The sequence below is a fragment of the Octopus bimaculoides genome, chromosome 21 (assembly GCF_001194135.2).
Source record: "Octopus bimaculoides isolate UCB-OBI-ISO-001 chromosome 21, ASM119413v2, whole genome shotgun sequence".
NCBI lineage: Eukaryota > Metazoa > Mollusca > Cephalopoda > Octopoda > Octopodidae > Octopus > Octopus bimaculoides.
The window spans coordinates 12,170,538-12,181,782 of record NC_069001.1 but is presented as its reverse complement, the minus strand read 5'-3'; positions in this window follow the sequence as shown (position 1 = coordinate 12,181,782).

The window sequence follows — 11,245 nt, the reverse complement described above, 5'->3', positions numbered from 1 at the left end:
AATTCTTCATTTTTCATTTTTTTTCCGTGACCCTAACCGTAGCCCTAAAACCCTAACCCTAAAACCCTAATCCTTACTGTCTCTTCTGTCAAGCCACTATATTACAGAAACCTAATTTTATTCAGTTGAATACACGTCATTGATTGGTCGAAATTACCGAAATACGACAACTTTAACACGAAATAACTTCGTAAATAGAAACTAAGCATTTCTTAAATCGTAAATCCTAAGCATTTTTGCCCGGTGTGCTAACGTTTCTGCCAGCTCACCACCTTGTAATGTGTCGTAAACACATCACATTACAAGGTCTCTGACACTAGTTAGAGACACGAAAGGAGATATCTTCAAACAAGAAGTAGGGCTCCAATGCTTGCAACAGTGTAGACCCCGTGAAATTTATGATATTTTCCATGGAGTCTTGGTGGCGGTATTAAACCCAGCGACGGCGTTTGACGGTCCTGAAATATGCTATGGTGTAATTATTAGCTCGAAAGTCGATGAAATAAGTCACATTTAAGTAATAAGGTCACCCTGATCGATTTCATAACGTGAAAATCTGTGTTACAACTTATTATAATATTCGCGATAGTTTTAATTCTGTCGAGGGATAAGAATTCACCACACACACGATGTTTAAGATAGCAATCAGCCTTTTTAATGACGGATAAAGATGCAATGTTAAGCCAATTAATCTATAGACAGCCTATCTTCATATTCATCGTTAAACTTAACTATGAAATAGAGAAAGTAACAAAGTTTTCCGATTATCAAGTTTATAGCGTTCTATATCACTTAGCGATACTTCTGCTCGTTAATTTGCGTGGCGCTTAATACGGAAAGATCAATACAATTTTAACATCAAACAAACATACGTTCAAACGTTTGAATAGAGATAAAGGTAAGTATTTAAATCTAGTTTTCATTTATTCGTTTAACAGATAAATTCAGAATTTAATATACGAATTGCTACGATGAATAATAATTACTCTACGCAGTTTTTACCATCCTATGTCAAGAGAATCGCATCACACGTCAATATAAATTATATTGTTACGATTGGAAATTATTTTGTAATAGTAAGTAACTCATCAGAATGTTTCCGAAACAACAGTAACTCTAGTCGCTCTAACACCCTAAGATAAGTCACTCTCGACGTAAACCTAAATAGGTTTTATATTCACTTAGTTAAAGGAGGAATAGCAACAGTTACGATGTATCTCAAAGTCGTCAAGATTTGTGATAGCAAAGAGGAAATTTTCTGAAATAGAGGCCTCTCCTGAACGGTTACAATGCTGTGGGCTCCATTAAAGTATGTTAATGTTTTCAATTGGCATAAGAACCTTTTTACTAAACGATCAGTTAATATCACAGAAATCGGTCACAGTATTTTAGTTAGTGTTGAGATTTGTCAACGATCCCTATCCAAATTTATTTGCAATTTCTAGAAAGGTATTTTCATGCTCTTAAAATATGAAGTATTTTCTCAGCGCACAAATGATAATCACAACCTTAGGAATTTCCTCTGTTCCATCTTTTATTCGCCGAGTGCTACTCAACAGTTTTCAAATTCCATTCACTCCAAATCGGCTCCAGACATGAGGGATATACTTCTGAAAAACAGGTTTCTCTACGTTGTGATCATAGACACCTGGCTATGAGAAGCAGGTTGTTACTTCTATATTCTGGCCAGTGGTGATCTCGTATAAGCAGGTCTTTTATCTGTTATTGTGGTTGTTGCTGGTTTTTTTTTTCTGTCGCCGTTTACTTTCTTCGATTTTCCACTTCTTCTGGATAAAAATTCCCAGGGGTTCTGATTACGATATATGTAATAGCAACATTTTCTCCCGTGGACCATTGCGGTTAACCTTGGTACTAACAAACTACCCATCCTACACGCAAACTCTATAATAATTCTAAAGTCAACTTCTAAATTTGTTACTTACTCTGACACTGATGTTCCGACTCCCTATATGATGTTAGTAGCTAAACGTTTAAACAACAATGAATCTAGAAATAATACATTACTAAATCTCTCAGAGAGATTTATGCAGTAGTGATACGATGAAGTAGTTGTATACTGTCAACTTAATGTGATTTAATGAACTGGGCACAGGAAATGTGTCAAGGCCGACAGGAAGCGGTGCAGCTTCCTAGGTCTAACCAACAGGGGACTATCACATTAAGTTGAGAGTATACAACTACTTAAACATTGAATCAGTTTCGCCTCGAGCGACGCTGAGATACACGATTCTATATCTCCGGCTAGAGTAGATGGAAAATGACCAGAACTCCTTTCAACTGCTTTTAGTGAGTATATGGAATTCCTCTTGCTCTTTGCAAGAGAGAGAAGCTTCCTATCTCCTTCTACCGATTTCCTTGAGATATTTCAAAGGGCAAAGAAATACTAGCTTTTGCAGCATACCTCGTCCATCTCTTTCATTTCCAGACACCGACATAAATCAAGTGATCACAGAAAATTTATGTTATTAAAGTTTTCAATAATGTTTGAGTTTTAATAGTGATATATTCTTTTCTGCGCTAGGCACAAGGCCCGAAATTTGTGGGGAGGGGGCCAGTTGATTAGATCGGCCAGTTCATTAGATCGCAACTGGTACTTGATTTATCGATGCCGAAAGTATGAAAGGCAAAATCGACCTTGGTGGAATCTTAACTCAGAACGTTGTGGCAGACGAAATACCGTTATGCATTTCGCTCGGCGTGCTAACAATTCTGCCACATCACCGCTTTCAAAAACGATAATAGTAATAATAATGGATTGTAACATGAGTGCAAGACCCATGCATTTGTGAGCGGATAACTTTGAATTGTGTGGGCCCCAGTATTTAAATGTCACTTAATTTTGTCGAAATTCAAAGCATGGAATCTAAACTTCTGGGTTGACTAAATTATTAGTCAGGACATCGTGGTTTACAATTTCATTGGGAAACCGCATGGACCATGTTCGATCTCATTGTGCAGTTCCTTAGGCTAATATATTCCATCGTAACCTCGGATTGATAAATACTTTCGAAATGTGCATAACAACATCGTTCAATATTGCGTTATTACTGATCAATATCTTATTGCAGTATATTGGTAACCAGTTAATCTCTGGAAATATTATATCAGAATATTTATAGGATTTAATGTGACATAAACACCCGTTCATCAATGAATTTGTCAGCGAGAAATTTGTGGGTTTGTAACACAATACGTTTCATTACGAGCGATTCGCTCGAGAAACGCATTTGATCGAGTGGTATTTATGAGCCATAAATACCAATTTTAATTAAAGTACATTAATTACAATTTAGTCAGATTACTTGATCTTATTCCTGGGAACTTGCTAGAAGCGTTACAGCGTCGGTCAAAATGGTGGCTAGTCAAACTATGCGACTTTTCTAATTTAAATTTCAAACCCCTCCCGCAACAAGTAAACGATCAATAATTCTTGTGTTGATAAAATAATATTCTAGTCTTATAAGTAGATAAGTCGCTTTGTGTTTTCGCTTCAAACTTAGCCTTTTATTTCATTCCTCTTACCTTTCTGGTATCTATGAAAATGTTTTCTACTCTAGGCACAAATCCCGAATTTTTGTGGGGGAAAGGTCCAGTCAATTAGATCAACCCCAGTACGTAACTGGTACTTAATTTATCGACCCCAAAAGATGAAAAGCAAAGTCGACCTCGGCGGAATTTGAACTCAGAACATAAAAACAGATGAAATACCGCTAAGCATTTCGTTTGTTATTTCTTTATTGCTCGTAAGGGGCTAACGATAGAGGGGACAAACAAGGACAGACAAAGGGATTAAGTCGATTACGACCCCAGTGCGTAACTGGTACTTAATTTATCGACCCCTGAATGAAAGGCAAAGTCGACCCGGGACATATATACTTACATACACACATACTTACATGCACACATACATACATGTGTGTATATGCATATATGTATACGCTTTGTTTTGCGCGCGCGTGTTTGTGCTTGTGTGATTTGTATTTCAGTTTGTCCCAACCACCGCTTGATCACCGGTGTTGTACTTAAGTCCGCGGAACTTACCGTTTCGTTAAAATAATCCGAGAGAATATGTACCAAAATTTAGATATTAATACCGGTGCTGGATTATTCAACAAAACCTAGAATGTGGTACTGCAGCATGGCCGCAGTCCGATGACCGAATAAGAGAAGGAATGAAACTCAATTGGAAAATAATTCCAAAGATGTTTTTTTGCAGGATGGATGGCAAGAATTTCAGAGAGGAAGATTTTCTTGTGGCGTAACTGCCAAATAATATTCGGAAAATGTCGGTAGCTTATTTCGGAAAAAAAGAAAAAGAATCTCTTGTGTGATTGCCTACATTTGTATACAATTGAGTTATAGATATTTCTCTATAGTAAAGAAAACCTGATTAGACGAAATAAATAAGAATGATATTAATAATAATACTATTATTATTACTAATGATAAACCTGAATAACTGAATCATATAAGCGAATGTCAAGAGATTTTATTTAGCATTATTTACCCCATTACGTCTCTAAATATCATCCATCGTATAAACTGGAAATCATATTCAATATATTGAAATATATTCTTTGAACGATATTACTTCAATAATAATAATAATAATAATAATAATAATAATTATTATTATTATTATTATTATTATTAAGAAGAAGAATTTTAACAAAAATGAACAGCCTTCTATTAAATAAATTATTTGTTAGATAACATTATTGGTCTTATATAACGTTCAGCTAGAGAAAAAATTTGAAGTTCTAAACAAGCCAGTTAATGGCGATTCTTTGTTGACTCTCTTCGTTAATACCCATCTAGGTCTAAATTTTTGTTCATGAAATTCTTTCTTATTTATGTACGAGATCAGTGTGGAGGCGCAATGACCCAGTGGTTAGGGCGGAGGACGCGAGGTCGTAGGATCGCGGTTTCGGTTCCCAGACTGGCCGTTGTGAATGTTTATTGAGCGAAAACACCTAAAGCTCCACAACTTTCTCTCACTCTTTTTTCCTCTTTCTGTTGTACCTGTATTTCAAAAGGCCACACTTGTCACACGCTGGATCTCCACGAGAACTACGTTAAATGTACACGTGTCTGTGGAGTGCTCAGCCACTTGCACGTTAATTTCACGAGCAGGCTGTTCCCTTGATCGGATCAACTGGAACCCTCGTTGTGGCAACCGACGGAGTGCTACGAGATCAGCAATTATACGTAGCGGAGAAGTAGAAGTAGTCATTATCGTTGCGTCGACCTCAGTACATTACTGCTACTTTGTTTTATGGAACTTTAAGGGATGAATGGCAAGGTTGGACTCGCTGGTAATTGAACTCCAACATCCATACAATAAAACAAACTGCGAATTACTGAGAAGCCAGTGTTGGGAGGAGAAAAAGTAAGATGTTTCTGTTATTTCACAAACAGCCATGGCATTGCATCTGTTTCTGGGGAATCTCCGTCACACAACAATGCAGATTTCACTTCTTCTCTCAGCTGAGTTACCTTCGCCTGATTTGACGTGTAATAGACACGTGTACAGTTAATGCAATTCTCTTTGAGACTCAGCGTGTCGCAGTGTATGCCAAGATTTTAGTTTGTGAATCATGGGTGCAAGACATCCGGTGGGTTTCTGTTTGGTATTCATCCATCTTAACTAACTGATATAGTAAGTGTCAACCCGACGCTATGGAAAATTATGCTTGTCCGTGATACCGTTTGGTTCGGAACTGAGCATCTTAAACATTTGATTACGTTGCGCAGATGTAAATTTGCTTTGTTAAAATAAGTAAATAAAATTTACGAAGAAACAACACTTCACGTGTATTAGAGGAGGCGCGCGGCTTTAATCTCCTACATTCAATCATAATGCAATGGTCAGCGTATGAGCATAGTATAAGTCATTTATAACTGGTATTCCGTCGGTTAAGACGACAAGAATTCTAATTGATCTGAACAAAGGAACAGCCTGCACGTGAAATTAATGTGCACGCCACAGACACGCGTACTCGTAACGTAGTTCCTAGGGAGTTTGACCTTTAGAATACAGTACTTTTTATATTTGCCAGCTGAGTAGACTGGAGCAACGTGAAATAAAGTGTCTTGCTCAAGGACAGAACGCGTTGCGGGGAATCGAACTCACGACCTTACGATCGCGAACCGTATTCACTGATCACTTAACTAATGAACAAAACCACGTTACACAGCGAGAAACTAATTAACTAACCCTAATCCTTACTACATGTCCATTCTGACTTGGGATAGCAATGGTACTATACTGTAATTGTACAAAAACTGGAAACAAAAGCGGAATGGTCAAGATTCGAACTCTTTGTAAAAGATAAACATTGGAGAGACAAAGAAGGAAAAATACTATTAGCCGAAATTTGGCTTTATCACATTTACGAATTCATAGTTTACGCTCCAGTTTGAAATTCTATTTATTTTATAAAGGAATTTAACTATACAGTATGAAGTTTATTTCTCAACCACACGGTTCCAAGTTCAGTCCCACTGCATGGTACCTTGAGTGAGTATCTTTTACGAGAGCCTCGGGGCGACCAAAGCCCTGTGAGTGGATTTGCTAGATGGAAACTGAAGGAACTCTTCGTATACATATATATACATATAGGTTAATCGTTTTTTTTATTTAGTATTTTTTCATTTGTCTTGCCCTTTTACAGTCTGTTGTGTCGCTAAATTTGTACTGAGAACATATGTTTTTTTCGTGGTTAGATGATTCGGCATCTATTTCAAGCATATAGGAGTCCACTCTTGCTGGTCATTCCTCTTATTTTTGTATGTAATATAATTTTAATCTTCGGATTTTTTTAATATGCTAGACCACTGGTTTTAATTGATTAATATCAATTTCTACCCTCATTAATTACTTTTATATATATATATATATATGTGTGTGTGTGTGTGTGTGTGTGTGTGTGTGTGTGTGTGTGTGTGTGTGTCTCAGTCTTTGTGTCTGTGTTTGTCCTTCGCCCATCACCACCTGATAACTGATGTTGGGGTGTTTACGTCTCTGTAACTTAGCTCTTCGACAAATCAAACAGATACAATAAGTACTAAGCTTCAAAAATAATCCTAGGGTCGATTCATTAGACGAAAACTTCAAGGCGGTACCCCAGCATGACCGCAATCTAATGACTGAAACAGGTAAAAGACAAAAGATAAAGATTCTCCTGATTCTAACCCCAAATCCAGCCCTTAAAATTAATCTTAGGCTCTATGTATTTAGCATATTTTGTATCATAATACATGTCTGCATGCATGCCAGGTCATATTTCCAGAGCCTTACAATCGTTCGACGCAGCACTTGCATGCTGGAACAGACATTCAGCCTCCCACCTTTTATGCACGTGAATGTACGTGTGTATGTGTGTGTGTGTGTGTGTTTGTGTGTTGTGTAGAGGCGCAATGGCCCAGTGGTTAGGGCAGCGGACTCGCGGTCATAGGATCGCAGTTTCGATTCCCAGACCGATTCCCAGACCGGGCGTTGTGAGTGCTTATTGAGCGAAAACACCCAAAGCTCCACGAGACTCCGGCAGGGGGTGGTGGCGAACCCTGCTATACTCTTCCACCACAACTTTCTCTCACTCTTACTCCCTGTTTCTGTTGTACATGTAATTCAAACGGCCAGCCTTGTCACACTGTGTCACGTTGAATATCCCCGAGAACTACGTTAAGGGTACACGTGTCTGTGGAGTGCTCAGCCACTTGCACGTTAATTTCACGAGCAGGCTGTTCCGTTGATCAGATCAACTGGAACACTTGACGTCGCAAGCGACGGAGTGCCAACAACAGCTTGTGTGTTGTGTGGCGATGACATTTAAATCATTTCCGTCCGTGTCTCTCTCTACCAAAAAAAAAAAAGTGTCAGATCGGGATGAAGAAATCATTATAATGATGACATATTGACAAATAAACGGCCTCGTAAATGCTTTACAAAATCGAAATAATAAAATTGTTTTTATTTACTACTATTTATTTTTTCTATGTTATTTAGATGTTAATTTATTTTTAACAGCTTCATCGTAAATTATAGTTGACATAATTAATTCAGTAACGTCTATTTCTTTCCTTTTTGATTTTGTTATTTTGATTCAGTTTGTCTCCTAATGTTTATTACTTACATGCTATAATTCCCTTGTTATGTTTGTTATCGTTTTTATTATTGTATTTTAAATTTATTTTTATGTATTCTATTAAAGAAACGCCAGTAAAAAAAAAAGATATACACAGAATCACTCATAGACGCACGTGGGGGCAACAACAGTTGTTAATAATAAGAGAATTGTTAATGAAAGTAATAATTTCAATATTTTGCACGAGGCTAGAAGTTATTTCATTCGTACACAGAACAAAGGGCGACATAACATATATGCCAATGTGGATTTACATGTAGTGCAATAATAACAAAGATGGGGATGACGATGAAGATGATGATGATGATAAAGAAATTACTAGTCGATAGAAACTAATACTTGAAAAAAAAAAATTAACACGCGCTCTCACATAAGTAGTACCAAGAACGACAACATAAATCTAATAATAATAATAATAATAATAAAATGCTAATAATAATAATAATAATAATAATAAATATATAAATTAGAAGTCAATGGAAACTAAAATGTAAAAAATAAAAAAAAAATAACATAAGAGTAAGGCAACAACAACAAAAATATATAAAACAGAAAATAAAAGGCAGCATCTAATTCTGAAAATTCTAACAATGGTCAACCTCATATATTATTAATAAAACTGTTTTTGTTTTAATTTTCATCTGTGCCATCCATTAGTGAAATGTGTTGTCACGGTTTTCATAGAGTAGGCGACTCTAAACTAATTGATTGCAAGATCTCCAGTAAAAACAATAGATGCTATAGCAGCTATAAACGAAATACAGCTCCTGTTTGTTGTTGTCGTTGTTGTTGTTGCTGTTATTATTATTATTATTGTTGTTATTATCATTTACAATTATGCTTTAAAATAATTTAGTAGAGGACATGAACAAATAATTACTTTCAGTCATTTAAATAACAAAAAATAATATAAAGTTACACATACATACAAACAAACATTGCCCCCCTTAATGACTATAAATTTAACGAGGGGAAGGTTAACCATAAAACGGAAGCTCCTATCTGGTCGCTCGACTTTTGGCGTGTTCTAATTATCTATGACAACACATTGTTTGAAATATGACAAAAACTTTATCTGAAGCTGCTGATTATAAAACACAACGCAACACACACATATAAACACGACACACACAATGTAATATGCGAAATAAAATAAAAATTTAATCATTCCTAGATATCGATTGGACGTTTGAAGTTTAGCCACATTATAAGTAATAAGTTCAAACACTTGGGGGACCAAATTTCTCTTACGATTTCTCGTCGGAATTCACCTTTCAAAATACCAAAAATCCGTCAGTATTAGAAAAGGATACAATATGATGGATAGAAAGGGAATTTTGAAATTACAAGTTCGTATGGATAGTGTTTTTTTTTTATTAACCATAGTCTTGATAAAGCCAACCCTTGTAAATGGAATTTCATTAACTAGATATGTGATCAATTGCATCGGAGAGTCGGTATCCAGAGTGCAAAGGGTCGTCTTTATTACGCGCTCTATTACGATGATTATGTCAGCGAATTACTTAAAAACGTACGCGATTTTTGCTAAAGGTAACGCTCGTTAATCAATTTTTGTGAACCCATGGATAAATCTTGCTATTTATGAATATGAGTTCCACCGTGGAAAGAATGCATCACAGACAGCTCGAAACATGAATGTGGTGTTTGGCGAAAATGTGGGTGAATGAGCGCACTGTATGTCGATGGATTGTGAAGTTGTGCTCTGGTGACTTTATACTTGAAAATCAGCTCTCTGATAGACCTGAAACCAACGTGGATAATGATGAGCTGGAAACTGTAGTGGAAACGTATACTTCTCAAACTATGCGTGAGTTAGTAACAAGGTTTGATGTTTCGATTCCAATCCTATTGGACCATCTGAAAGAAATTGGCAAGGTAACGAAGCTGGAGAAGTTGGTAGCACACAAACTAAAAGGCCAACATATATATATATATATATATATATATATATATATATATAGAGAGAGAGAGAGAGAGAGAGACACACACACACACACACAAATCAGGTCTCTACACAGCTTTCGTTTGCCAAATTCATTCACGAGGCAAGGGCGGACAGGATAATTCAATCAATCAATAAGTACTTCATATGATTGGGCAACGGAATTTCCACTTTCAAAATACAGTGCATAAAATAAAGCGCATTTTTGGCTTTTTAGCAAAATGCTACCACCAAATAATGAATGTATTGAAAACATTGCAGTTGTAACGTAAAAACACCAGAGCAATGATCTTGAACCTTCCACGGAGACCTGAGAAGTCCCAATTCAGAGAAGATCTAGCCGAATCACTGATCATATTCCAGCCTCAGTTTTATAAGTGGTCACTTCTTTGTCTTACTTGTGTCTATATAACAGACGTTTTAATTCGAAGATGACTGGTATCCTACTCCCAGAGCAAACTCACAGCTACCGCCACGTCCTTTTTCTTCTCATATGATTTGTTTCGTTAAAAAACTTCGGCTACACATTAACAGTTATCTCCAGTCCATCTAGCCAACAATGTCTTCTCTCTATAATAAAAAAAAAAAAGTTCTGCCAAATCGGAGATAATATGATGCCGGGTAAATAATCCATCACAACCAACAACGATTATGCTCTACAATAAGATTTTCTTTCCTTTCATATAAAAGATAATGTCTGATATTTGATATTTCTCCTACTGGTCTCTATAAAACATCACAGGTTTTTAACTTTGTTAAAAAACGGAAGTAAAAAAAAAAAAATGAATGAAATAATATTATCCTGAAATTCATAGCAAAAGTCTGGGAATGCTATTAGTAGAAGTTTTATTATATTTCCAATAGATCCATCACACAAACTGCGTGGGGTGATTCGGGATGGGACAGCAGATATGATATCGTTCCATTCCTTTAGATTATGACTTACATAAAACTAAGTCTATTTTGAGCTCGTTTCATTGACAGTATCCAAAATATCGACGTTACGTAAATAAATAGACACCGATATAATCATTGATCTACAGACACACGCGCACAATCACGCACGGACACACACACACACACACACACACACACACACACACACACACACACA